Here is a 27,990-nt window from a genome sequence, read left to right on the forward strand (position 1 = left end):
ACTGAGTCATGATTCTGCTTGTAAATCAGTCCTGTCATGGCACTACATGACCAGGTGTAGTAGACTTTAACTTTGGCCTGTGCCAACTTTAGTTTCAGACCATTTAAACTTCTGAACTGTCTTTTCATAAGACTGTGACAAATTACATGCAACAAGCTTGAAAAGCGCAAGTCATGAGAGAAATACACACACAGTTTGCAGTGAGAAAACAATGAGGCATCAGCAGACTGCAGTATGCTCCCATAAAACATCTTTGCATCACTAATTCCTTATTTCTCTTTTATAAAGGTTCCCAGCATGTGATCCATCCCTCTGGAAGAAGACAGAAAAGAAAAGGACATTCGCATTTAAATATCATAATCTCCAACTGGATTTCACTATTGCTATGTGTAAAGGGAATTAGAGACTTACAAAGGAGGCTTCAGCATGATATAAATCTCCGAAGTCTTGCCCTTTGCTCCAGCTACTTCCCTGGTCGAAGCTGAGCAGACTATAACTAATGCTGGTTTAAAAGCATCTTCAACAAATACAAGAAAATGAATTAAAAACAGGACACAGATTCCCATGTGATGTAGATAGCTGAGCTCTTTGCATTATTTCTTATTCTTTCTAGTCTGAAAGGATTACAATAATGCTAATTTTTGAGAATCCTCATCATGGCAAGGTGAGAAAGAAGCATATACCACAGTGGTTTATGTGGCTATAACAGAACTTTCTGCAGCTCATAAAACCAACCTAAAGATCTCATGAACAGCACAGTTCTTCATATACAGGAAACCAGCAGAAATCCTAAAATGCATAGGGAACCAGATTTACCAGGAAATGGTAAATATCCTGCGCAACACAGGATCTGGTAAGCACATAAAACACGAATAAAGTTAAACAAGAAATCATAGCTCTATGTTTTAAACAAGATACTTGCAAAACTGTGCATGCTTACAGCTTCACAAATCAGAAACTTCCAGCTGGCAACTTTACTATGTATTAACCTTTGCTCAATATATTGCTCTTAATTGTGTAATATGACAATAATGTTAAGTAAGTGATCATGTAATTTATCTCACATAGGTATTTCTAAGGATCTACATACTGGCATGGAAGTGAAATTGCATTCCTGGTAGGGATGTCTTGGAAATAAATCTAAAAGCGGTATTAAATCCTTACAGAGGAATATCTCTGCTGTAGGAAGAAGAAATCTGAGATGCTCAGAAATATGAAGTTTTGATGGGTTTTTTCCCAGTAAAAAGGTCCAATATGCTGATTCAGAGTAGTTAATGGACAACTAAACAGATTCAGCTTGTAATTAGGGAATAGATATTCGGTGTGAGAGGGTATTTTGAAGCTAACACATAGAGGAGAGAACTTTTGATTTGAAGAAGGTAACATGATGTACTGCTTAGTAAAAAAAAAAATAATAAAAAGGTTTTTCTAGCTTTTCTCTTTCCTGTCATTTTCCTGTGCATGTCAAGTTGTGTGCAAGCCTACATGTATCAGCTATAATAAAATCCAGCTCTCAGAAATGGTATCAAGTTATTTAAGCATGCCTAGAAAGAAGATACAGGAATGACAAATACTGCTTTAAACAAGGTAACATATTCATATTGGCCATTAGTTGGTGCAAGTAATTCGTATTTTTATTAAAAAAGACATATTTACATCTGCATTTCCATTGTCGCAAATTCAAGTGGCATATAAAAAGACAGAGAAATGCCTATGTTTGGTTAAGACATATAGTTTGCTCAGCTCTTCAACCAAGTATTAAACCAGAATTTCTTACAGTTCATCGCCATACTCATTTTTGTTCAAAAACTCATCTCAAAAGTTTTACTCCCCCATATATCTGCTGGAAAAAATGCATTAGTTTAATAAAAGGAAGCTACCTGAACCTTTTGTAAAGTTAAACCCTTTTTCCAAAGGTTAATATTTAACACGGAATGAGTACTGAACAAACTAAGATTTTACCCCAGCCACTGTTAGCCATGTGTTTAAAATCCACCTTTTCTGCATGAAGGGATGATTCTGAGTGACTGAACCCCAGGTATTCACTAGTTATTTAAGTAAATTCTTCCATCTGTCTTTACTGAGCAAAGAACTGAAACACACTTACACATGAAGTCATTTTAATAGCAGACTGTTCGCAGTGGTGAATTGCTGAATTGGAGCTTTTCCCACTCATCCCAAACTACACCTTTATGCTCACGCTGATACAATTTTTATTTGAACTGAAAGAAAATACATCTCCAGAACAACTTAACTGTTTATTTTGTTACAGCAAACTATGCTTCAGTGTCCACAGGAAACAAAAGCTGGACCCTACATGGAATTTCCAATACTGTAAATATTCATTGCTATGTAAGATTAATTTCTTTTCTTTGCCCGTGCACACAGAGCCTTTCAAAGTACATTCAAGCACCATGTAGCTAAAAAAATTAATTTCTCCTTACCCTTCCCCTTTAGACTTGGATTTATCCCCCCCCCCAAAAAAAAAAAAAAAAAAGACAATTTTAATTGGACTATCTCAGCATGGATTTTTTTCTGTATCACTGCAGCCATGCAAGTGGTTGCCTACATTAATCCAACCTGAGTTTGTCCTGAGTTCTTTTGTACCATGAGCTAGACTGGCATCTTAACCTGAGAGACATGTTCTCTAAATGCGTTCTTGCTGTTGATTGTATTAAACACCACCCTGTACCAAGAACTCAGTAACATGCTCTCAAATCCCATTGAGCTCAGCCAGCCACCCTCAAACTTGGACAGCTTTATGAAAGAGCCTTAACTTTTCATTATCTATCTACATCATCTGTCTTCATAAAAAGGAAACTTTTTATCTGTAATTCCTGTATTTTACAAAATGTTTTTGGGTCCATACCAACTTGTAACTCTATTTTAAAGTAAGCAGTATTTGGAAAACACAACTAAAATATTTATGTTAAAAAATGCCTCTTTGCAGCATTAGAGAGTTTCTGAAGTTTCTGATTGCCTGTAACTGAAGAATCAAGAAATTGGGCTGTAATCTGTATTCCTGGAGTTCACAGCCCTGTCTGTGGCTCTGCCCCTGATTTAGCAGCTGACCAGTAAAAGAGTTTCCTTTGTCTAGAACTGTACTTCCCTGTTTCTGAAATCCCATGCCAGCAAAAAGCCCTAATTAAAGCTTCAGGAAAACGACCTGCACATCTCACACTAGACAGCCTGTGACTCACGTTTGAGACTTCATGATTTTGCGCAATGAAAAGCAATTGTTGCTCTAATTATGCTCTAATTGGTTCATTATTGACTGCAAAGGAAAGTGTGTATGTCTGTGCATGTGCTCCTCTGACAGGTATAGGAAACACAAAAAGAGAAGAGTAGAAGTACAATATTTTCAGATATTCCCAGACATACTAACCAATGTATCATTCCAATAAATTTCAGTTTTGAGATGAATATAAAAGCTGAACACATTCTGTAGAACAGCTCCAGACAAACTGTCAGAAATAAAAAGATCTTGAATTCATAGTGCTTAATATATGATCACATCTCCAAGTACAGTAACTCAGAAGTGGGAGGGTACTAAGGGAATGTTCCATGTAGAGCATTATATATTACTATAATTTCTTTCTTTCCCCCAGAAAAAGAATATTTTTCCTCTTACAGCCTTAATTTAGCTGGCCTGTCAAGGCCTGCTTTCTGCAGTGTCATGATGAAAGACACTGATGGGGGCCAGCAGAGGCAGTTTCAACTATTACTGTATAAATGCTAATGAATCTCCTCCAATAAAAGACCCCAGCAAGCTCCCTCGTCTAGACCCTTCATTATAACATCCATAAATTATCTGTTTGTTTGCTTGTGCTGAATCTCAGAACATTTTGGGATCTGCTGAAGTCACTGTAAGGACTCACACTGATTGCACATGGTGCTGTAAAAGTCCTTAATGACCAGATCCTGCTATGAATCCATGCTTGTAAATTGGATCTGCATTAAGTTCCATGGACTCTACATGAGCTCAGCAGTTTGTTTGTGCAGAGCTTATGCAGATCCTAAGCAATGATAGTGGATCTATGGGGAAATGGAGATACGAGTTCAGCTTGGACTGTGCATACTCACTCTAGCTAACATGCTTACAGGTTACTCCTAGGCCTAGGGGCAGGAGTCAGATGTTGGGAGGCAACAAAATTCCCATGATGCTGCTACCTGTTTGTTTGTGTCAGAGCACCAAGAAGCAAGGCAGACCCAAACAGCTTTAGGCATAATCCATATGGGACTGTGCTGAGGTGGCAACCACTGTCACTGTGTGGAGACTAAGCATCATCAGTGAATGCCACCAGCAATCTTTCCATTTCCACAGAAACCAATAATCCAGCTCTCCATGGCTCTCTGTCTCACTTTCCATGTTACTCCTCTTGGGTGAAAGTCCATGTCTCAACCTGCCACATGATAGGCATGCTAGGGCCTTAGCTCCTCTGGGGTTTTTAATCCAATTTTGCCTATGCTGCTGAGAAAACCTGAGCATGCTTGGTGCAGTTTGCAGTTCTAATACACTGAAAACTCTGCCTTTGTCTTCAGTTGTCATTACACAAATGCATTTCCAGATTATGCTACAATCACACCTTTCTTTTTCAGAGGAGACACATCTCGATGTTTTTCCTGTCATACTGCAGGAGACATTTTGACCATCCTAATTAAGCAGCTCCTTTATAGTAGTCACACATTGCCACAGTGCAAAGCAGTTTTAAGCTCTTCTACAAATAAAACAGTTTATCATAATTAACTGCACGATGGGATAGAGCTCCCTAAAGACAACTATAAATATTGCTTCCCTGCTACTGACAGGCTGGCAATGAGGATTTGCCACTAGGCAAATGAAACATCTATTTTTTACTACCTCAAGTAGCGAAGTGGGCTAACCACAGTAGTAATTGTAATGATCGTGCTCTTCACCTATTGATTCAATTGTGCGGAGAAATATGCAGTGACATCACTTGAGAGTGGTCTCTGCTGAGCGGGATCAGTGGTGATGCAGCAAGGACTGGAATGTTAATAACTTGCAGTAAAAACAGCCTATTTATGCCTCATCAATCACCATCTCCACAGATACCAGAAATGTGCTAAAAGAATTTCCATTGAAAGACCAGGTTTAATTAACTCTCGCCCTCACTCAACACAGTAAAAAACTGTGCCTGATTCAAACTGCTCTAAATGTGCTTTCTTATGCCTGCAAAGTGGTTCAATTTAGCAGTGTTCATGTCTCAGGTGGCTCATGCAGACCAGTGATTCTCAGCTGAGAGAGCCACAAGAAAGAATCAGAAGGGTCAGGAAGCTTTGAAAATTTTACTGTAATCTAAATCAGAGGAAACCATGTTCATCCACTGCCTTTACATCTTTATACTTCAAGGTCAAGTATTTTCTGTAAACTTTTTCAGACGCCCATAGAAAAAAGATGCAGGATTATCCTTGCCACAGAACCACTTTAGGTCTCCCATGGTAAATGTAAAGAGTGCAATGAAAAATGCAAGGAGGGAAATGGATAGAGCATGGGATCAGGTGTGCTCCATCAACGTGTAGCATAACAGCTATTTTCAGCGTGAACAATTTCAAACTAGATCTCTCTGACCGCTGACACCTTCCTTTTCAGATGAAACTCTAAACTTCTAGAGGATCTGGATGCAATGAGTACCTCTGAAGATAAGGTCCAGTGTGCTCAGACCTGGAGTGAACTTCCCTAAAAGGTAACTCTGAAAGAATAAGAAATTTTGTGATGCAGAATAGTAAACTGAGACAAACAGGAAAATGGACTGACAGTGAAAGAGGCAGGAGACTGAGCCTGGTCACAAGCCATAGTGGTGTTTTACCTCCAAGAAGGAAAGCACTAAAAACCAAATAAAATCTTAAGAACAGGAAAGCCATCGGCTCAACATAAATCATGTGTTCACTGATTCAGATCCTTTTCTTATTTTCATGCCACAACCCTTAATCCCTGGTGTCAAGAATCTCATCTAATTCTTTCATTTACATCCTGATGCTCCTTGAATATATTCTCTGACATTGTTACGCAGGGGTGCAGGCTCATTACTTGCTACATGAACCTGCTCTATATAGTTTGTATTTGACTCCTGATTTTGTAAGCCTTCAGATTAAGCCCTCTTATTGTTAGGCTCTTTTGGATCACCTTCATCAAGATTTTTATTTCTTCCTTGAGTTATTACTTTATTAAATTTATATCTTTAATAAAGTCTTCTTTCCCCATGACAATAAACTTATCATGAATAAACTTTTCTCACAACTTTTACAATTTTCCAAGCCCTTATTTTCTTGCTGAAATCTGACAGATTACTACGTCAGATGTGTTATTTCTTTAGTGTACAAAGGAAACTAAAAATTCTAAATTGAAAGTATGAGTTGTGGGTGAAAATGTTACCTTTAGCATATTGTGTTCTAGGATTTACACATGATGTCTGGCATGTTACTGAAATGCCTGCGCTAGATTAGGGGCAACTACTTCTATGACAATGTGATTCCAATTCTCATTGATTATAACACTTGCATAAGCAAAAGCCAGCTCCTCAGTTATGATTTGCTTATGTATGCTTAGTGCAGAGCCCTTGCAACAGACTCTAGCATTTGTGCTGACAACGGCTTCATTTAGGTTGTGATAGAGTAGAACAAAGCAACATCCTGAAATCTTCCTTACCTCCCCTACTAAATAATGAACTAGGGCTTTGTTTTGATTTATTCCTACTCTTTAGCAGCATCTAGTTGCACAATACAGCTTGGTTGCTGTTTTGGCAAGGGTGGTTCCTGATAAACCCAGGGGAGCAGGCAAAGATGTCTTTCTTTAAATGGCAAGCTTTAGTTCTTCAGAGCATAAAATCCATCTAAGGTCATAGAAGCAACACTTGCAGTGCTGGAGACTCCATTATATTTTGGCTAGTTTCCCATCAGACTTGCAAGTTAACCTCTCTAAGCTAATTGCTAATTAATAAGCTAATTGGAAATCACCCACAAAATCATCCAGACTAGTACCTCACATCTCTGTATTACTCCTTCAAGTACTCTTGAGAGTGTGTTGTCCAGACCTAGACTTAGTGTATTTAATTAGGTCTGTCCCAAAGTATCTGAGTTCAATGGAGATGCCTAGCAGACAGCACTCTCTCTATTCCACTTCTATTTTAATGGTTTCATTACAGATGGATATCCACAGTGATAGCCTGGATACACATTACAGAACAGCTGATCTACTGAAGTGCTGCTGGGTTTGATTTGTGTCCCTGTTGCGCTGTACCACGTTACAACACTTAAAAATCCCTGTTATGCTGGGCCACACAGAGAGTTGATGTGATATAATGTGGCATGACACTGTATAAGCAAATTAATAGCTTAATAACATGACACCTGGTGTCCGCAATTACAGTGGCCACTGCTCATAAGTTTGGCTCCTGGAAAAGGCAGGGATAATGAATTATTCATCAACTGTTCTGATCATCAGATAATTCAGAACTCACACCTCCTTTGGCCTTCAATAAGCCTTTTCACTGTTATTTATAATCATCCTTTTGCTTTGTAAAATAAATGCTAAGTAATTGATAAATATCTCTGCCATTTCCTGAATAAACTGAAGATACTGAAAAATAATACCTACTGATATATTGGCAATGTATTCATTTTTTCATGTTTGAATTAAGCTACAAGAAAGAAAAAGGAGTGAATATCACTAAACAAGAAACCAAGAGGCCCTGATCAGTGTAAAAGTAATGCCCTGACAAAGCAAAATACTGATTTGTTGACATCAATATTTCTTATATGCCAGTCATGGTATTCTTGCATTCTAAATATTAATAAAAATTGCAGTGGCTTTCAGTCACAAATGGGATGAAATGTTAATGCCATCTGCTTTAAATTTCTGTAGGTATTACTTGGTTGTTTAAACTAATACATAAGACTGAGATAAGACCACTACCTGCTAGCTATCCAGTTTCCACAGTGATTTCTCAGGACCAGTTTTGCTACGCATATTAGACCAAAATACAATAACAAAAAAAACCTGAGTCAAGGAATACTGCATGGGGAGTCTCCTAAAAGTTAGAGACAATTTTATTCCAGCTCACTGTAGTTGTTTCTATGCTAATCTTTGATGCTACTGTGCCTCCTACTGTATATCGTAAGCACATGTACAGCTCAATGGAGATCTTGGGTAACAACAGGGATTGAAACACTACCTGCTGTGCTGAAAACATGTCTTTGCCTTTTGAAAATCATATTCCTTCTGCCCTTAGTCTACACAGAATACATATAAGCCAGCTACAATGCATTAAAAAATTCAGTTTTTCAGCTTTCTTTCCTTCTTTAAATTCCAAATTTAAGCAGCTATTTAAGTCCTACTGTTTTCAAAGTCACTGACCATCTAGAGCCTCCTCTATTTTGCTGTAAATATTTAATTTTTTGACATTGTTTTTGACTGAAGAGTCAAATTTTTAGCACTCAAGTTTCTAAGTATTTGGTCAATTCTACTGGTCATGACCCGTCCTGAGTCTAGTTTGCAATATAAACCTTCATTCAAAATCCATGGAAGCATAAAATAATACTTTCATTAAGAACTTTGATCAATGCAGGTTGACTGTAAGAAGTTCTGAGCAATGCTTGCTCACTTCAAAATCAATAGGTGGCACAGCAACTCTCAATCTCTGCTAATTTGATCCACAAGCAAAAGTTTAAGAATTTGACCCTTTAGGCAGAACTTTTCCTACATAATCAATATGCAAGACAACAGCCATATCCAAGATAGTTCTGCTACCCTAAACCTGCCTAAGAATTGTATCAGTGTCTGTGCTGTAGATAACCTCAGGGTTTGTGGAATTTCAGGAAAACAGGTGGAATTATTAAGTGTAAGGAAAAGTTTTCAGAAATGATACAATGGAGCCTTACACAAATAAGAACTTTCTGCAGTAGTGACCTATAAATTACTGTATAATCATATCTTCCTAAAGACAATACCACTCATTACTGAGTGTCTGTGGCTTGCTTATTCTGGTACCAGAATCAATAATGTCCTATCAAGCCTACTAGAAAAAGGAAGGAATTTCCAGGATCCATAGCTGAGCTCTTTTCAGGGCGACAGCACTTGCTCTTTGATATGACAAAGTAATAAGGTTCTCTACATTGATGCAAATGCATTCGTAAAGGTCACCTTAAGTTTAAAGAAAGCATCATGAGGAAAATCTGATTTCTCAGTGCTGATTCAATAGCACAATGTGTTAGCACTTTCACAATGTGCTAGCACTTTTTGGGAGACTTTGCCACTGGCATTTGCTATTTTTATCTACCCACCAGGCAGCTCAGCAAACCCAAGAAACAATTTAACTTTGTTCGTTCTTCTCCCTTGTGTATATAATAACATAGGAAGAAGAAATAAGGGGAAAACATAAAATGATCATTAAAAATGTATGAGAAGAGTAAGGATAGAAGAATTATGGGCACATGGACTGTATCCTCATTGGCACATGACATGTTTTTTTTACTTTGCTGTAGGTTAAACAGAATATTAACTATTTGCTCTGATTAAAGTGCATTATGTTGTTGCAGTGGAGGAGCAACAGAGGAATAAATTCTGAATAGGAGATCAATACTGTGGCTGCTGCTTCTCCCTTGCTCTAGGGGGAAGGGAATTCTGTATCTTTTGTTCTGCAACCTGCTTTCATTCTGTGCTATCTCAGTTGTTACCTGGCACATTAGGGGGAGCTATGACTCTCCACTTAACTGCCTGCCTGCTCTTTACCCGCCCATGAAAAAGGTACAGAGAGGAGTACAGCATGGTGTTTGGGATCTTTTTCCACGTATGCAAATGTTTGGTAGTTTACTGAGCTGATCTTGAAAATATCACCACGTTTTGCCACTGACTTCTATACTATTTCACAGAAAATTACTATTCTAATTCTAATATTACCACTGAAGTTTTTAGCTAGAAAAGTACATAGGTACAAAGCATGAAACTTCAACTGCACAACAGTTCTGCTCTCATCTATCTGTATGATTACCAGTGTCTTTTAAATGGTTTGTTGCATTACATGCTAAGGTTATAATCACCAATCAAAAAGGGGATTTGAAATAGCCATCCCAGACTACACTACTCAATCCTTCTGGAATTGGACATCCACATCAAGCCTTAGTGGGCAATATTTTGTTCAAGTTCACATCTGAGCTAGTTTCACAACTGTTTTCTCATATAGATAAGCAGAATTCACAAAGGAATTGAGGCAATGCTCTAATAGAATTAGGATATATGTAACTTAACAGCGTTTACATACCTTTATGGGAAGGACGAAATTAAGGATGCTTTTAATATGATACTATTGAGAAATTCAAGTACCTACATCTATTAGCATCGGAAACTTGACAAAATTTAAAAAGATCAATTTGCATCTCAAGTTATCTCTCTGAAAGACATGGTCACAAAATGGCAAATATTTTGCCTTCTTGTTTGCTGTGGGACTCTTGAATAAAAATACTACCGTTCTCCTAATCTGATGTATAGCAGTTCAGGCACAAACTCTAAGCCAGCGAACATTTCTAGTTCAATCTGTGCTACAGCTGCATGAACATATTTAACACCCAGCATTTAGTTCTACAAAGTGACCTTGCCAATGCTGTTTCAGTGGTGTTCAGACAGTACCAATATTACAAAGTAAAATTATAGTTCATGGAATACACCGGTAGCTTCTGAAGGCATTCACAAGAGCACTGAAACAATACAGCATCACCATAGAGAACAACCACAAAAAAAACCCCAACAACAAACAACCACTTTTAAGGCTTCTGAACTGTAGAGCTGTAATTCCAGAATGATACTGAAACAACAGATGGTTTGACAAACATTTTCCAGAAGTGCAGTTAGCTGACAAAGCACATTTCTTCCCTCTCCCCTCCCCACTACAACTTTACTGTCTTCTGATCGATGTGAAAATAGCTAATAGCAATACTCCACAGGAGATCCCTAAACAATACACCACATGCCAACACATTTATAAGGTGTGTTCATGAATAAAGCTGCCACAAGCCTCCTTTTCTGCAAGTGAAGTAAAGGTCCACCTTCCTGTACTTCAGACCACACAGTAGTAGGGCACCTCAAAGCATTCCAAACAGTACATGGCCACCAGTACACAAAAACTGCAAAAATGTTCTGTGTGGAAGAATTTATGCCCAAGCAGAGATCTCAGGGAAAGTTTCCAGGCATGCAGCAGTAGGATACAGACCATTTCTGCTTTAGGTAAGAACCAGCCGGCAGCAGTAGTTTGTATCAGAAACAAATGACCAGAAATGCTCCGTGCTACGCCTCTCTATGAAGTATTCTACAAAGAGGAGAGCACCCCACTCTTTACACATTTGTTGTACTTATTTTTCAAGGAACAGCAAGAAGGCACATAGGAGGGAAGAATAGATGTTGCTTAGCAATGAGGTGCTCATAGCATGGTTGATTTTTAATAGCTTTTGCTAAATATACATATGCAAAATTAAGATAAAACCACATCAAGTACAACGGAAAAGTCAAATTGTGTTCCTAAGGATGGAATTAGGCCAAAAATGCCATTTCTCTCCATATTCAGTATCCAACAAAGTAAATACTCAGGGAAAGAGTGTAAGAAAAGCAGCAAGTATGAAAAAGGGTCATTTCCATGGTATTCTCTCTTACTTGTGACAGCAATTTAGAACTTGCTGAGCCACGAAGTACATTCATACCATTACTGTATCCTCATGCAAGTATCCTCTATTAATTCATAGTGCAGTTATGGTAAGTGTTACAGATGATACTTCCTTTATTTGTGTTAAAAGTGCTTTCTGGTGATCTTGTCCCCTGGCTCCTTCACTGTTGCTTATTCACCTTTTCCTAACTGGCAGTCCAGATACTGTCCTCTGACAAACTATTTCATCTGAATCCCTTTGGGGCTCAGGATTTGGGAATAACCACACACTGGGCATGCAGAGAGGAAGGACGTATGCCAGAGCATCTCCAGGGCAGATGCTTGGCTGCGATTTCCAGCCGCAAGACTGCTGTGAGGCAGCACCACTGGTAAATGGGAATTCCAAAGCTAAGATCCATCCCCCAGATCTCCCAGCAGAATAACATGCAAAGATTTCCTGTCCAGCTCTTCACTTGCAAGTATATATTCAAACACTTAAGAAATACATAGATTTGACACCTAGAATTTGCTAAAAGACTGGAAGATCCTACCAGAAGATCCTGTCAGTTGCAAAGTATTTATGTATGTCAGGTTTGGCAACCTGACAAAAGTATCTATATACCTGCAAAATTTTCTCTTTTCTGTAAAATTAAACAAAGTACTTATTTTTTACTTAAATGCATGAAAAATTAATTTCTACTGAAATGTCAGTGAAGATCTGGTTCCAGGTTGTAAACTTACTTTCTGAAACAAGGTGGGGCTTTTTGTTTTGATTTTTTTAATCTTAAACTCAATAGAATTTACAAAAATCTAAGTCCATTACTTGTAATATGTTCCATAAGATTCTTTTCTGCTAAGTTTCACTAATATTCACGCTGATGAAAGAAAATCTTATCTACTTTTTCTGCCTAATTAAAATGTGCAGAATGCACAAAAAATGAAGAAATAATCAAGCATATTTTTCTGGTTCTTTTTTTGCTGGAATAACATTTTGAGAAGAGGTCCTTCTTGTTTTTATGCTATTAATAATCCTCCATTTTCAAAATCATCAATGTCTGCACAATTATAAGACTGTAATTTCAATTACTGGAGTATGAACAAGTGGGATGAAAGCATGAGTTATGAGGGAGAAACACTGCTTTTTCTTCAACATTTCACTATTAAATCACGAAACTAACAATCTGTGAGCGGTAAATGGACTTATTTCTAAACAGAACATTGGGTAAAATTAGATTACACAGGCAAGTAATTTCTGAAGGTAAGCAGATTTGAAGTACTATCAGATGGGTGGTCAAGTTGCACAGCTGGTGTTCTTATTGGAGATTCTAAGCACTAGCAAAGAAGAGATGCTCAAGTGAACGCATAGTACTTCAGTATTTTGGCTACTACTCTACTGTGATGTTCACCACATCTTTTGGCCTCTATAATAGAAAGATAGGAGGTGAAATCTCTTCTTAGATTAGCAAAAGGCACTGTTACAAGTTAAGTCTAATTGAAAATAGCCTTCTAGACACTTAAACATCTTTTCTGCAAACAAATAGTTGCCACCATCTGAACCACAATTGTACACCAGCCATTGTAGCTGGCTTGCCATGCAAGTTGAGGATTTTCCAAAAGCTTGAAGTAGGAAACACAAAGGGCCTGTGCACAGATTAATGATGACAAAAGTGTCTGTCTAATGGGAGAAAGAGGAGAAAGCGAAAGAAACAGTTAAAACAAAACACACCACCCAGATCCCCCTTGGTTGGAGTTATTTATGGACTGGAAAGAGTGGGACTATGAGAAACTGACTCTAAGTCAGTCCTGAACTGCTGAGGGAAAATGGGTTTTCATTGCATTTTGGAAGGGCAAAGCACAGCATCTGTGAGACTCCTGTTCCACTGCTCTCTTTCTCTCAGCCAATAGAGAATGTTTTGTCTGAGGTCTGTTAAGGAACAGAATCACAGATCTCCAGAACTGTAGGAGCCCAGGACAATATAAGAAGTGATAAAAGTATTTTATTTTCTTTATGTAACCCACTTTAGTTTCATAAGGATCTATAATACAGCCAAGCTACAGCACACGGTTTGCTAGTACTGATTTACCTGCATTTGTTGCAGCAGCTTCTGAAAAAGAGACCAGTTTTATTTTGGAGTGCAATGAGCTATACACGCTCACAATCAAGCTCTTTCAAAGGCAAACATCTTCTGTGCGCAATTTATGAACAGATAATTTGAATAGCAGCTACATCTCAGACTGTAACTATTACAGATCTTAAGCAAAAAAACAACCACCTAAAAGGTTAGGACAACCACTCCTGGCTGTAAGTCTGCCATCAGCAACTAGAAATGTTTACTGGAACACATGTGATTTATGGTATCAAATCTTAAAGGCTGAGCTATACTGGAGTAGCTGGAGTATTCCAGGAATGGGAAAAGATTTGACTGTTTCTGGAACTGCTACTTTTGACACCAGAAGAGTACTAATTTCAGCAGTAAAAATGCTCTGAATATGATTTTTCAAAACAGGTAAGTCACCAGTACAACTATACTTCAGTCAAGCACAAAATGACAATATACAGTGCACGGAAACTGATGACACCAATTATCTCACAGCTTATTTTACTGAAGCAAGAATAACAAAACACATCAGCCATGAAGTGGTAATGCAAAAATGTTTTAACAGGACTTTCAAAGACCTCCGAGACAAGTTTCCCAGCATAGCAGTTATATTGATTATTGCATCAGTACTAATAACCTGCTCAAAAAAGAGGATCTGTCTTCTTAGAAATAGGGCAAAAAGGTAAAAAATATATTGGGTACTTTCTATAGATGGATGTCATGGTTTAATCCCAGCTGGCAGCAAACTACCGTGCAGCTGCTTCTCACTCACTTCCCCTGGACATACACTACAATAAATATTGTCTTGCACCCAAAGGACAGTATGCATCTGGTATTTGACACTGAATTAAGTGGATGACATTCCTGGTTTTGAAGGTATGTATTGTCATCTATTCCTAGCATGGTTAAAGAAAAAATCTAGTCCTAAACAGCCTGAGTGATTTTAGTGCCAGCTTCCATTTCGACAGTATCAAGAACCCGATAAGAAAAGTTATGAGGGGGAAGCTACTGTGAATTTGTTTTAAGAGGAAACATCACTATTTTTAATCCCTTGTCCTAACAACAAAACTTTACATGTTTTAAAATGAAAACTGCAGCTTTGCAAAACTGAGCTTACAACTTCCAGCCTTCTAAATTCTGCTTCTTCTGTGTGCAGTGTTAATTATCATATAGGAGACAGATAATTAAGCCATAGAAATCACAGCATTTCCACCTCCCATCCCCTTTTGGTTAAAAATGTAAGAAAAACATAGCAAATGAGATTTTGTCTCAAGTGTTTTCCCCCTGCTATTAAAGATGCTTCTCTAAAAGGAGCACTTCTGGCTTTTTGCTATTAATAATCCTCTATTTGTGACATCAGCCCATCCCCACAGCAACACACAGTGTTTCAGCTACTGGCTTAGATCCTCTGGTTGATTTTAATGAGAAGATGGACTAAAATCTTGGAAAGCTGCATCCCTCTTATCCGTGAGGTTGGAAATTTGGGTAGTCTGTGTTTTTCATGAGTACGTTAGTGTTTCTTTAGTAAGCGGAGTGTTCACCTATTTAATGAAGCAAATCTGCATAAAAGTTTACTGATATGGTAGCCATTTGCATTCACATGAGTAGAGATCAGTTGGATCAACCCTATCATTTGCTAGTTCATGCTAAATATAGTCTGGTAGTAGCAATGGGGAGAGGATTGATGTGCCTAAGTGGAAATTCAGACAGCCTGTCATGTGCAAACCTATTATGTTCTGGACAAACCTATCTCTCAGACAAAAAAGAAAAAGGAGGAATAAAAAAGAACAAACCCCTGTGTGATATTTAGACTATTTTCATGCTGCCACTGTTAAAATCTCTGAAATATGGTATTAAGGAGTTCTCATTAACGTGGATTTTAACGGAAGATATTTGTCTGAGCAACTAAGTCATTTATGCTTGCATAAGGCTGCCATTTACAACAAGAAGTATAATGGCATCTTTGAGCTTTTTAATTAAAAATTAATTAGGAGATTTAAGAACAAACTCATTGGGGGTTACTGTACAATAACATGTTTACAAAATTAGGTCTGGGCTTTTTGTTAAGTGTTTCAATCAATTCTGTGTCTATTAAATATAATTACGTATGACGCTTCCTCAAAATTATAATGTAGCATTAAAAGAGCAGCTGGGAAAAGTCTGTAATTTTAACTCCAGAACTAGGGTAACCATTAAAATGCAAATAGGTGGAAACAGCAGTTTGTTGATGAAGAGAACCCTCAGCATAAACATTTTATCCATTAATCTTGAGATTACAAAGATTCCTTCTGTTTTATTACTACTTATTACTTTCGCCAGTTAGGTTTCCTAGAAGATGTCAGATCCCCTCACGAATAATTCACTGTTCAGAATAAAAGCCTGTTCTTACCACGCATGATACCGCAGATATAAACATTCACCTCTGTACAGATACATATGCTAAGAATATATTATATGGAACTGTCTGTAGTGAATTGAACAGGAAAAAAAAATTTGTTCAATTTTCATAATTGATTTACTACTTTCAAAAAGAATCCAGGTATTCCACTTCTACAGTAGCTTAAACAAGTAGCTTAAATGGATCAGACTTCAGTCTTCTGCCCTGATTTAGGAAAGTATTCAACCATTTGCTTAATTTTATTTTAAACAAGGAAAAGAAAGAATGAGCTCAGGTTTCAGAGATGTATTTCTGGCCTGGGGATTTATTTATGCTAAATTTATTTATTCCAAAGCTTTAAATGGAGCTATTCTAATTCACTACTGCTTCTGTGGGAAGTGAATTTTATCCACTGCATTCTTTGACAGAACTACATGTACAAGCAAGTAAGTAAGTATACTTGTTTGAAATAACTTATTTTACAAATTTAGGTAAACTGCGTTCAACATCAGTTTATGCAACAGAACTAAATTAGCACAGAAGCTTGAATAAGATGACAATTTTGAATGCCAACACTGCATTGCTATCTACAGAGAGAGATTTTTCTCAAAGGTGAAGTGTAGGAGTTGTGCATAGGTAAACAACAAGCATGGCCATGCGGCAACGCAGTTGAAGGTACAAGCAGAAAGCAAGAAGTAACTTAAACATGCCATGTCTGTGAATGATACCAAAGCAAGTGAAGTATCATTTACTGTCATGCTAGTGTGGGCAAGCAGAGCTTCACCCACACTGTGGCTTCAAAGCCTTCCCTCCCAGGATACAGCAGGAGGATATGTTATTCTGTGGTGCTAGTCAGCCAGTTCCTACGTTGGGATTCCACTGTCAGGCACAGAAACAACCAACCAGTCCTCCCATAGATACACCCCCTTGCCATTTGATAAGAGAGAACCACATACTTAGTGTTTTGAATGTCTACCAAGGCTGTTTGGTCTCTTGTTTTCATTGTCAGCATCACAGTCTTTTACACCATTCAGCCCATTTCTGGGAATTCTTCTCTTAAAGCCAAGACAAAGTATTCTACTTTCATTGTTACATAAAAGGAAACAAAACCCCCTATTCTTACAGTTGATCAAAACAACCTGTCCTAAACAGTCTACTGAAAATCAGATGATATCATAACTTAAGATTGCTCAAGGCTGCCTGTAACATATATTACACAGTGTCTTAAAGCACTGGATTAATAGGTTACTCTCTTCATCCACATATGCTCTGCTTCAAGTTACCTAATTCATCCTAACAGTAGCCTTTCTGCTTTCTTTTTATGCAACTGTTTCATGTAACTACTTGGGCTTTTTTAATGTAAACATTAAGACATGGTTTGACAACTACTCCGTCCCACTGCCATACCTTGGCAGGCTACTCATTCTTTGAGAAGGTTGTTTCCTTGAAGGCATTGCTTAGATTTCTGATGTTCACAAGCTAAGTGAGGGCTGTGCAGTGAACAAAGAACTTAATTACTCAACTAAGCCACAAAAGGATTCATGTCTTGTCTGATAAGTTGGCGACCCAGCCAAACAATTCATTAACAGACAGATGTTTCTATTAGAAGTTTTAGGGGGACCTTGAATCATTATTACGCTTATAACGACAATGCTTGGCTTAAGGCAACCAGCCTTAAAACTTCAGGAGTTCTAGATTCAGAAATATGTCACCCGAAAGGAAGAAAACAGATTTTGCTGATAGAAATCTAAATTTAGACTGGCACTACAACAGACAAACTTGTTCGGGGAGAAACCATAAAGAAAAAGACTTCATTTCACTGAAGTCAGTGGGAGTTTTTTCGGATTCGGCAGCATGAAACCAGAAAAGTAATATTCTGGGATTGATTCCTCCACCCCTTTTTGCTCCCCAAAACATGAATTTTCCTGAAATTCAAAAACATGATTTCAAAGTGAAGATCAAGAGGCAGCATGATGGACTGGGTATTCAGTGCATGAATACCCAAAGTACTAGAAGGGCTTTTAAACTATAAGGAGAAATTCTCCAAAGCAGAAGTTGGCTGCTGAATTTAAAGAGAAAACACAGGGGACTGTGGAGGTCAGGGGAGATACCTGAGGACTGGAAGAAAGCAAGAAGGACAAGGAGGAGGGTCTAAGTAACTACAGACCAGTCAGCCTCACCTGAAGGACAACAAACTGAAAGGCACGGAATTCCGTTGTTAAACTGTGAGCTTAGTCAAACATCAGAATAGTCGCTTAGAGAGGTTGTGGAGTCCTCACCCTTGGAAATATTCAACTCCTAGATGCACACAGTCCTGAATACTCTGCTCTTGTTGACCTTGCTTTGAGTAGGGTAGTTGAACTAGGTGCATTCTAGACAGAGACAAAATTTGAGATGCGAGGAATTTTGTAGCTGTCTTTCAGACTTCCTTATTTATGAGCTCTGTTACATACTTATGAAGAGATGACTTTATCCTCTCTGAATTTAGCACGAGATAGTTCCATATAATCAGCATTTTCAATAAAGTAACAATACTGAATAACATAGTGTTGTCCAAGTATGAGCCTCTGCTTGTCTTCAGCTGAAGAATCAAATTACTTCAACAGCTTCATTGAACATTAAATGGGGCAGAAATAACAGAACCACTTAAAAAAAAATTGTTCTTTAAAACAGAGCACTTTCTTCATTCTTCCTTCAGTTTAAACTCTTATTGCAGACACTTAGAGAACAGAAATAAAATGAGAGCACTTACTCAAGCCAAGAAAAATCCTCTAAAAAAGGTAAAGAAAACCCAACCAATTTTATTGATGGAGAACGGAGTCAAAGAGATTCAAAGTCATACTTGGAACCTCAAAGGACAACAGAACTGGAACACAAAATTGAATTTTTGGAAGAGTCTTGGTCCAGTGCCTTTCCAGAAGTGACTTGAGTGTCGAGGTTGAATCTGCTGCAAAGAATGTGACAAAACTAAGGTGATAAATGCCAACTGGCAGAAGAATTGGAGTGTGGGCTCCTAGCAAGCAGCATTTGAAACTTTCTCCTTACTTTAAAATGCTGTGGAGTTTGTTTATCAGGCTTGGGACACATTAAGTAACACAAGATTTACAGGAAATATCTTTACTGCAAAATAAATTCTTTGTCTGGCAATACTGAAGCTATAAACTCCTTTAAAGGTATAAAGAAACCTACACCACAATTTCTACTGGCAGTGAAACTGTACATTGCTAAAAAATATCTGTTCCTATTTTTGGTAACAACTGTATTTTTTTGTTGTTATTTTAAAAGCAAAGCCATTGTCTCCTTAATATTCAAAGAAAACAAAAACTAATTCGAAAAATAAAGATAAAATTTTATTTTAAAAATTTTCATTCCTTTAAAAGCAAATATTTTTACATTTGCGTTTTTTACCAATTTCATTATTTTTACACAGAAAAGGTTTGTCTAAATTTTCAGAAAGTTGGTAAAGAAAACAAATATGAAAATCTGGAATTGCCCATGTTGTGAAAATGATTTCTTTTTGTTCTAGCTTATTTCCATGCAATAGTGTTGATTTTCATCTGACTGTCACTTCCCCATATACTGACCTTCACATTAGGATTCTTAGTTATGCCTTTAAAATAGCTGTAAGATGACATTAGTGTGAATGGTTTACAAAACCTTGATCAAAATGCAAAACAGGGTAGGTGAGAAGAATAAAGAGGAGGAAGAGGTTATGTATAGGCCCTGTGCTGTGTGAAGCAAGTGGTTTTTAATTGCAGTTTCACCAGGGGATGGAGCTTGTTGTTAAATATTCCATTTTTAGTGCCGTATCTTTAAACCAAGGCTGCACTTCTCAAGGGTACTGAGTGACTTTGCCATATAGTCAACTTAATTTGTCACACTTAAATAGCTACCATAATTAATAGTTTAATTATAATCTGTAGAACCAGGGAACAACAAGGAAAAAAGCAAAGTTTAATAGTTTTGCTACCAAAAGGTGATGAGCTTTGGTAAGTATTCAGGTGATACAACCTGTCATGGGAAAGTAGTCTTCTAGAACAAATCACTGCACACAGAAAATTCTATACTCTTCTTTGCTACAATTCTGATAGTATGTGAGAGTAAATGAAATAAATCACAAGACATCACTAATGAGGGTAAAGACTGATAATCCAACATTTACTGAACGAAATCAGACTGCAGTGGTTAAGTGGCAGACAAGACAGTCATTTGTGTTCCTAAATAATCACAAGTGCTATCATGCCCTGGGCATGACGCAGATGTGGCTTCCAAGTCTAAGTAGACATATCTTAGACTGAAAGGCAAGATTCTATCAAACGATCAAAAAATACATGCACCTACCCAGATTTGGGAATTCTAAAACACAAGGTGTACAATATATATGAAATAGTAAAAAAAAAAAAAAAAAAAAAGAAAAGCATGGTTCACAAAATAAAATAAACCTTGTATTTTATTTCCCATAAGAGTTTCTGGGCCCCACCGTACCTTTAGCACTATAGCAGCTCTAATAAACTGTTTGGAGTCAAGTTGTGAAAAAGATCTTTTACGCCTTGCATTTGCATTTTGGGGGCTCAGAAAGACAGAACAAATATTAGTCAGCCTAGGTAATGTTCTGAAGAAAGTGTCAGTCTCAATGAAATTTAAGATTGCCACCTAATTTTCAGCAAAGAATCTGTGCAAGAAGAGTCGTGTTCTTATCTTTTTCTTTTCAATAGTCTGCCATAATTAAGAAGAGTTATATCCTCTTATCAAAAGCTGAGTTTTCAGAAGTAGAAGATGGATCCACAGAAATGTTTGCAGCAGCCAAAAGCTATTCATTTACTGTTATTCACAGAAGTCAAAGGCATGCTTATATTTAATATTGTGAAGATAAAGCTGGTTGAGAGAAAGTTATTCTTCACCTTGAATTACCAAGAAACTTTTGTGAGGGGGGAAAAAAACCCCACAAAACCAAACCTACCTAGAACAAAATTCTATCATTTGTTGAAAAAAAAACCCAAAACAACCAAACCCAAAGTTTTGCTATAAAAGTCTACAGCAAGTTTCCCTCTCCCCCTGCAAGTAATTTTGGTTTAAAATGTATACTATTTGGTGAGGAAATACTTTCTGCAAAATACAGTAATTCCATATTCCAGATTTCCCACAGGAGCAGTGGAGGTGAAGCAGCCTTCAGTAAGACCTAGCTTCATACAGTGTCAAGCACTTGCAGTCTTTCGAAACGAATATAAATAGCAGCAGAAGGCATTAACCACCTTTGAATAGCAGACTTATAGAAAAATTGATATACCTGCTGAGTTGTCAACACCCATCCCATTTACCTATTTGATTCCCCAAACATGACTTCTAGGTATGTCATCATTAACAGTTTTAACAGCAAGGCTACTGATGCAACGTGACCTAAATACTAAAAATGCATTCTACTTTAACATTATTTGATAGACATGTCACTTCATACGGTTCTGCTATGCACAAAAACATTATGAGGTTACAGGAAGTTAAGACTAAAGATTGCAGCTTCATACACACAATTCATATTTTCGTGAGTGCTTAGTAAATGGTGGTGCCACTGATGTCAATATGAGGTCAGAGCACTCGAGGCTTGTAGAACTGAACAGCCAAAACACACCATCTAGGGAAGTGTATTTCCTTGAGTCAGATCTGAAGTGTTCCGAATTTGTTATTGGTTCTATTCCTCTGCTAAATTCCCATTGGAAGCATTTATAAGAATACAGCTGAAAACCCAACCAACAGAGCTTTAAAATCTTAATAAGCAACAAGGTCTCAAGCTACATTTACACCGTAATAGCAGTGTGGTTACCAAGTCATTCCATTTAGCAAATACACTACTCAGTTCTTTCCCCTACCATTTCGAGACTGCCATCTCCTAGTTCTCATTTCTGCATACGTTAGGTGAAAAATTTCCAGGTGCCGTGTGAATTTCTGCCTTCTGTACTTCAATGTAGCAGAATTAATATCTGCCTCTAGATACTGACACTCACATTGCTGACCTACTAATATAGCCTTTTAACCACTATCTTAGTAAGAGTGACTAGGACAGGTAGTTTCAAGACAGACATACCTGGTGCTGAATATATCTGTATTGCAGCAAAACAATGAAGGATGAAATTGGTCACCCAAAGTTCAAAGCAAGCATCCTGAGATTTCAGCTTAAAGAACTTGCTGAGTACAGTTGTCAGGAATGATTTATGCTTCATCTGGATTCAATTTCTCAAATCCTGCAAAGAAGAACAATAAGGATGTATGCTAGTTACAAAAATATGAGTTATACAAAACCATCTAATTCTCTGATTTAGGCCCATTGAGATTGTTAACAAGTAACTGCAAGGGAATGGCATATCTTGTAACAAATAGTAGTCCTTGGTGTGAAATTTGCAATATAAAGAATTATGATGAAGCCATAAACTGCAGCCCAGTAAACTATTCAAAATCATGGTAAGTTATTAGGAGGAAGAGCCACATAGGGCAGGCACATTTACTTGTCTTGTAGTACTTTGTTTCTGCTAGATGATGTAACATAGTTTAATCAGTGCTCTTAATATATGTTCATACCCTTTGTTAAACAAACAATTTTAATAATATTTGAGTTTTATTGCTTGGAGTCATTCCAATATTCCACTTTCAGACCTGATGCAGCCTAAGTGTCTGGAAAATCTAGTTTTTAGGAGCCAAAATATTGCTTATGTTGATTAATTTATTTTATTTTTAATCTTCCCCCATAATAAAAAAAGGTACATACAGCATTGAAATGCACAATTTATGGGAGCACATAAAAAGAAAACATTTTCTTAGCGAGCCACTGAATTTTAATTTAGTGATGGAGGACTAAATCAAGAAATACATTTTAAAGCTGTATTTCTCTTTCTCAAGATTTACACATTGTTTTCTTTCTGGAAGCAGCTATGGTCAGTGCAAAGCTGTTTTTCAGCATACTACACAGAGCTGGAGAGAATTCACACGACTGCTTATACTGTAATCAAGATAAGTTTATGTAGTGAACTTAAGTTATGGATGCAGAGTTTCCATAATGTTCAGTGGTTGGAAGTCATCTATTAAGACTTCTTTTCAGCCAGAAATATTAGACTGATGGTATTTAACAGAACTAAAGAAGACTTAAAGAGTCTGGCTGAACCTTCTTTATACCCTCCAACGGGGCAGCTGCAGAGAGCGATAAAACCTAATTCTCACTATTTTACGATTTTTATTTAATATTTTTTTAGAGCCACTCCATATATATGTGTGAGATGAATACATGCAGAATATGTAACCATTTAGGAGTCTCATTAGAGACTGGAATAAAGATGTAAACAGAACTGAAACCTCAAACTTGGGCTGAAACTAACTTCTGAAACTCTGTAGAAACACTTCTGGAAACTAAAACCAGTGAAGAGAAAAACAGGAACTTCACTCAGGAACAGTAAACAGACAAAAGCTTCCAATGACTATTCAGAGATTGATTCTACAATCAGTGTGCTATGTGTGAGTCGAGCATTTACTCCAGCAAATGGCTGTAAAAATGCCATGAGGTACGAGCAGTCAGGAAAATGTGATTATACCTTGAAGATTTTGATTTGTTCTCAAAAATACCGTGCAAGTACAGTAGTTTCCAAGTTTGCATGTTATCTTTCCTAAAACTTCGCTATTTGATTCATTACCTTTTCTTTGCCACTACACTAGCAGAGAAATAATTATATTTTCAGCATGCCCAAAGTGACATGCACTGCCATCTGCTGTAGTGAGGTCAGATGTTATGTCAACAGAACCAAATTAAGATGCAGTTTTGGAGTGGCTTACACGCCTAGTCAAATTCGCTTAGATGAGTCTTGATTTTTGATTAAACCTATAAAAATGAGGTGAGGGATTAATGGAAGGAAATAATTCAGATGAAGCAGAGTTACCATATTAGTGAAATCAGTAGTGGCTTTTAAAACTCCTTTTGCTGTTTGAGCCCTGCAAATATTTTTTGTAATATGACTCAGGCTGGAGATGAGCATACAAGGAGCTCATGTAAACAAGATTCTCATGATTTCAAAGAACCAAGAATTCCAGATCTGCAATAATACAGAAGTTTTGACAGGTGTTAATATTACCATTTTTCTGAGCTGATGATAGAACTTTGATGGAAAGTGTAATGAATTAAGGTGGCTAGAGTAATTTACAAGAAATAGGAAAATAAGAAACAGTTTTATGATTTCCTGGTGCTTGATGGCTTTTATTAATTTCACATGACTTTGCTGCCAACACGTAGGCTGGTACAAATTAAAGCAGTCTCATAACTATGCTAAAATGTGTTCAGTTGTAGAAAGCCACAGAAGGTTTATAGGAGGGAGATATTCCAACCAAATGGCTCTTTCAGCACACTCTCCACTTAGGCTGTTCTTATGCAGAGAGTTAAGAAAGATACTCGGGTGGGCTGTAACACCGAATCTCAGGGGATTCAGAGAAGCATATGCTGGTTTATATCCTCATGCTTATTATTGTCCAAGATAAATGAAGAATGCAGAAATTTCTCTTTCTACCTCTTCTCTGCAAGCACACTTCTGTCAATTGTCAGGCCAGCTACTTCTCTGAATTTTCCAAATAGATGTTTTACTGCATCAAAGGACATCATAGCTCAGCTTGCTCTGATGTACCCTTGGAATGCCACTTCACACATTCTTGGCACAATACATTTTGTGAGCTCAGTGTATAGTATAAATAAGCTATTAAATAGATCATCCCCAGGACACACTACGACACCTTCCAAGCAGCCATTAGGGTATATTGTGTCAATCTGCCCTGTGGAGACATTTATAAAAGGCTCATTCACAAAGTATAATGTAATGGCTCCTTCAGGGAGTGTAAAAGTGAATAAGATTAGTCACAGTATGGAGTCTTAATAGTATGAAAAGATGATATATATTAATACATTATGATGAATTACCATGGAGGAAAAGCAGAGAATATCTAAACATGGTTTAGTTTATGTTACATTTTGGTCAAATGATTCCACAAGCATTAATAAAATCACCCATTTGCTTACAGTGGACTAAACCCTGGGGTCTGGGGTCTGAATTTGTGTGTTTGGTGTCTTTTTAAATATTTTTTTAATATTTTTTTAAAAAGCTATCATTCTGCTCATTTTTTTACCTCAATCAGAGATTAAATAAGAAACCTAGGGGAAAAAACCCCATAATTTGTTATGTCAACCACTATTAGACTGGTTTATTCAAAGAAACTAAGTCAGGAATCACACTGAAAGTACAAAGAAAAACCATCACTTGTTTGCTGGAAAATCTTCTTGCAGTGGTTTACTTGAGAATTGAGGGATTAATGGGGGGGTTGGGGGAAGGGGAGAACAGCAGTTATTGGTCTAGTAATTTCAAATTAGAGTTTTTGCATGCAATTTGCAGAGAAAAAGGTTTATTTTAGCCTAAAACTTGTTGTCACTGGGATGGAACTTTTTCCTAAGGAGATTTATGCATGAAATTCAAATATGATGAAAAATTTCCTTTCACAGTTTATGCAAGCCATGTACAGAAACCTACATTTTCAGGTGTTAACTTATTCATAGATATTTTTAGCTTTTCATTGGATGTGGGGAATGTTTTCAAAGCTGCAAACAAGATTTGTTATAAAATCCACCCAAAAAGTATCAGTACGTACTTTTGGGGGGTTGATGCAATAAGCAACATGCCAGAATCTTTGTGTGAAAGCATGTTAGTTTGAAATACTGCACAGAATTTCCGAAACCCAGGAAGGTTGTACTTCTCTGTATGTGACAGAGAATCTACCCTTGAAGATGCAATAAGGGAGGCGGGGGGAGAAGCAACTTCCTATACAGTAGATGAGGTTAAAACAAGTTGCTAGATGCTACCTAAAAATACTACAGACATAAGACAGATGGCAAAGGTGAGGCATCTTCCCTTTCCTTCTCAGACCCACCCTGTAACACTAAAATTCACAGTACACATTTTCATGAAGCTGAGAGATCCTACACATATTGCTAAAATAAAAGCCCTAAAAGAAGAAATGGAGACTCTCAGCAGGCAGAGTAGGTTTTGCTTGAGTAGGTTTTCTTTTAGGGTGTTCCTTACTCAAGCTCACATCTGCAAAGTAGATCTGTTCAGAACAGGTCTTATACAGGAGATTTCTTAAGGAGGGAGCCTAGCTTGACAGAACTGCCTTCTGTATACCTACTTCCCCATCTATAAAAGTGCAGAAAAATTACAAGACGGAATGTGAAGTAACTGCAACACATAAACGGACATTGTCCTTTCTTACACGTTAGAGGAAGTACATACAGCATTCCCAAGAGACATCAGTACAGTGTGTTTTAGGAAAAATAAAAATCCAGTGACAGAATTTGTAACCTCCCTACTGAGGCCATTGCTCGTCTATCCTTACCATTGAAGTTTTTCTGAATGTCTGCTCCTCGCTGCAATTTAAGCCCATTATTTCTTGCCATTTCCATCATGCCTGTGGAAAGTGGTTTATTTCTCTCCTTTTTGCAACATGTAAAGGCTAAACCCATCACTTTCCAGACTAAATAATCCCCAAAACCTTTCAGTCTTTCCTGTACATTTTTGGTCATTCTTGTTCCTCTCTGGCCAAAGGGGAGCATACACACTTTTTTCCTTTCTGAAAACAGAAACCTAGAATGCAGCTGATAAGGGTGAAAAATGCATTTCTCCACAGCAAAATGGGAGCCCTCTACATCAGAAGCACAAAGGTCAAGTATGCCCCATGGAATCCAGCAGGCTCTGCTGATCCACATATCCTCATAACCCACGCATTGTATTTCAACCTCCCCACCCTTTTGCTTCCTTGGACACAACCGCTGCCCTAACATTTTAGACCTAACCCCCAGCCTACTTCTGAAGGCTGTGGAAGTCTGAGCTCCCCCTCTGCTTCATCTTTCTGCCGTGAAGCTCCTACGTGGCAGAGGTGTGCCAGCAGAGTATAAAGCATACTTTATACTCCTCTACAGAAATTTAGGCTGTGCCTCCACCTGATATAAAATCTCATATAACTTGCAACAGAACCAGCAGAACCCAGTTCATATTCCTGTTCTAGTTTCCTTGCTTTGCTGGAGTGTGCAAATGTGCACAAAATGAACACACTAACTGGTCAGCTAGCCTGCTCCTGTTAATTGCTAGAGCAACTTCTGTCTATACAGCTTTTCTTACAGAAGCAGCAGAACAGCAAAAGGCAACCTTCATATACAAGCACCTGTAAATGGCTTCATGCTAATGGTTTCTAATGACTGAGTTCCAGGTGGCAAGTTAGCAATTAGGAAAAAGGACTACAGGCAACATAGCTTCCTCTAGCTAAACATTAATTCCTATTAAATGAAGCTTTATGTGGGACAAAGTCACATGAACTTAGAAACCAGTTTAGCTACTGTGCCATACAAAAAATGGAAAACCAAATAATGCCCCATTATTTTTCGCTCAGTAATAAAACCAGTCAGATAGCCTTTACATTTCCTATAGCTACAATTAAGTTGATGGTAGTTAGGGTGAGAGATATCTCTTCCTATATTGCTACAAATTAAACAAAAATCACTTACAGAAAATTGTGAACAGAGCCCTGGAGAGCTAAAGAGCAGCTTAGCACATTTGAGAAAGTAATTTTCTGCAAGAATATTGCATGGGATAATAAAACTGCAGATAAGAACCCCATTTTAGTGCATATCTTTTGCCTCTGCTGTGTTGTTACCTCAGGATTATGGCAGTGTTTTGGGAAGATAGGAGACAAAAAAACTAACCCCAAAGAAGATGTGCGTCCTCGTTACTCAGACACTGTGAGGAGGGATGACATAAAAATGCCTCTACACAATGAATGAGATGCTCGGTGAAACCCTTCT

At 37.6% G+C, this 27,990-nt stretch overlaps 1 long non-coding RNA gene across 1 annotated transcript; it reads right to left on the reverse strand.

The window, feature by feature from the left end:
* Positions 1-26: 26 nt before the first annotated feature.
* Positions 27-27,990, reverse strand: LOC136020636 (uncharacterized). Its single transcript, XR_010615429.1, has 4 exons — positions 27,892-27,990; positions 22,204-22,360; positions 412-517; positions 27-312 (listed from the first exon to the last, which is right to left on the reverse strand). It is a non-coding gene; the product is annotated as an uncharacterized LOC136020636 (long non-coding RNA).

Source organism: Lathamus discolor, chromosome 11 (assembly GCF_037157495.1).
Source record: "Lathamus discolor isolate bLatDis1 chromosome 11, bLatDis1.hap1, whole genome shotgun sequence".
Taxonomy (NCBI): Eukaryota; Metazoa; Chordata; class Aves; order Psittaciformes; family Psittacidae; genus Lathamus; species Lathamus discolor.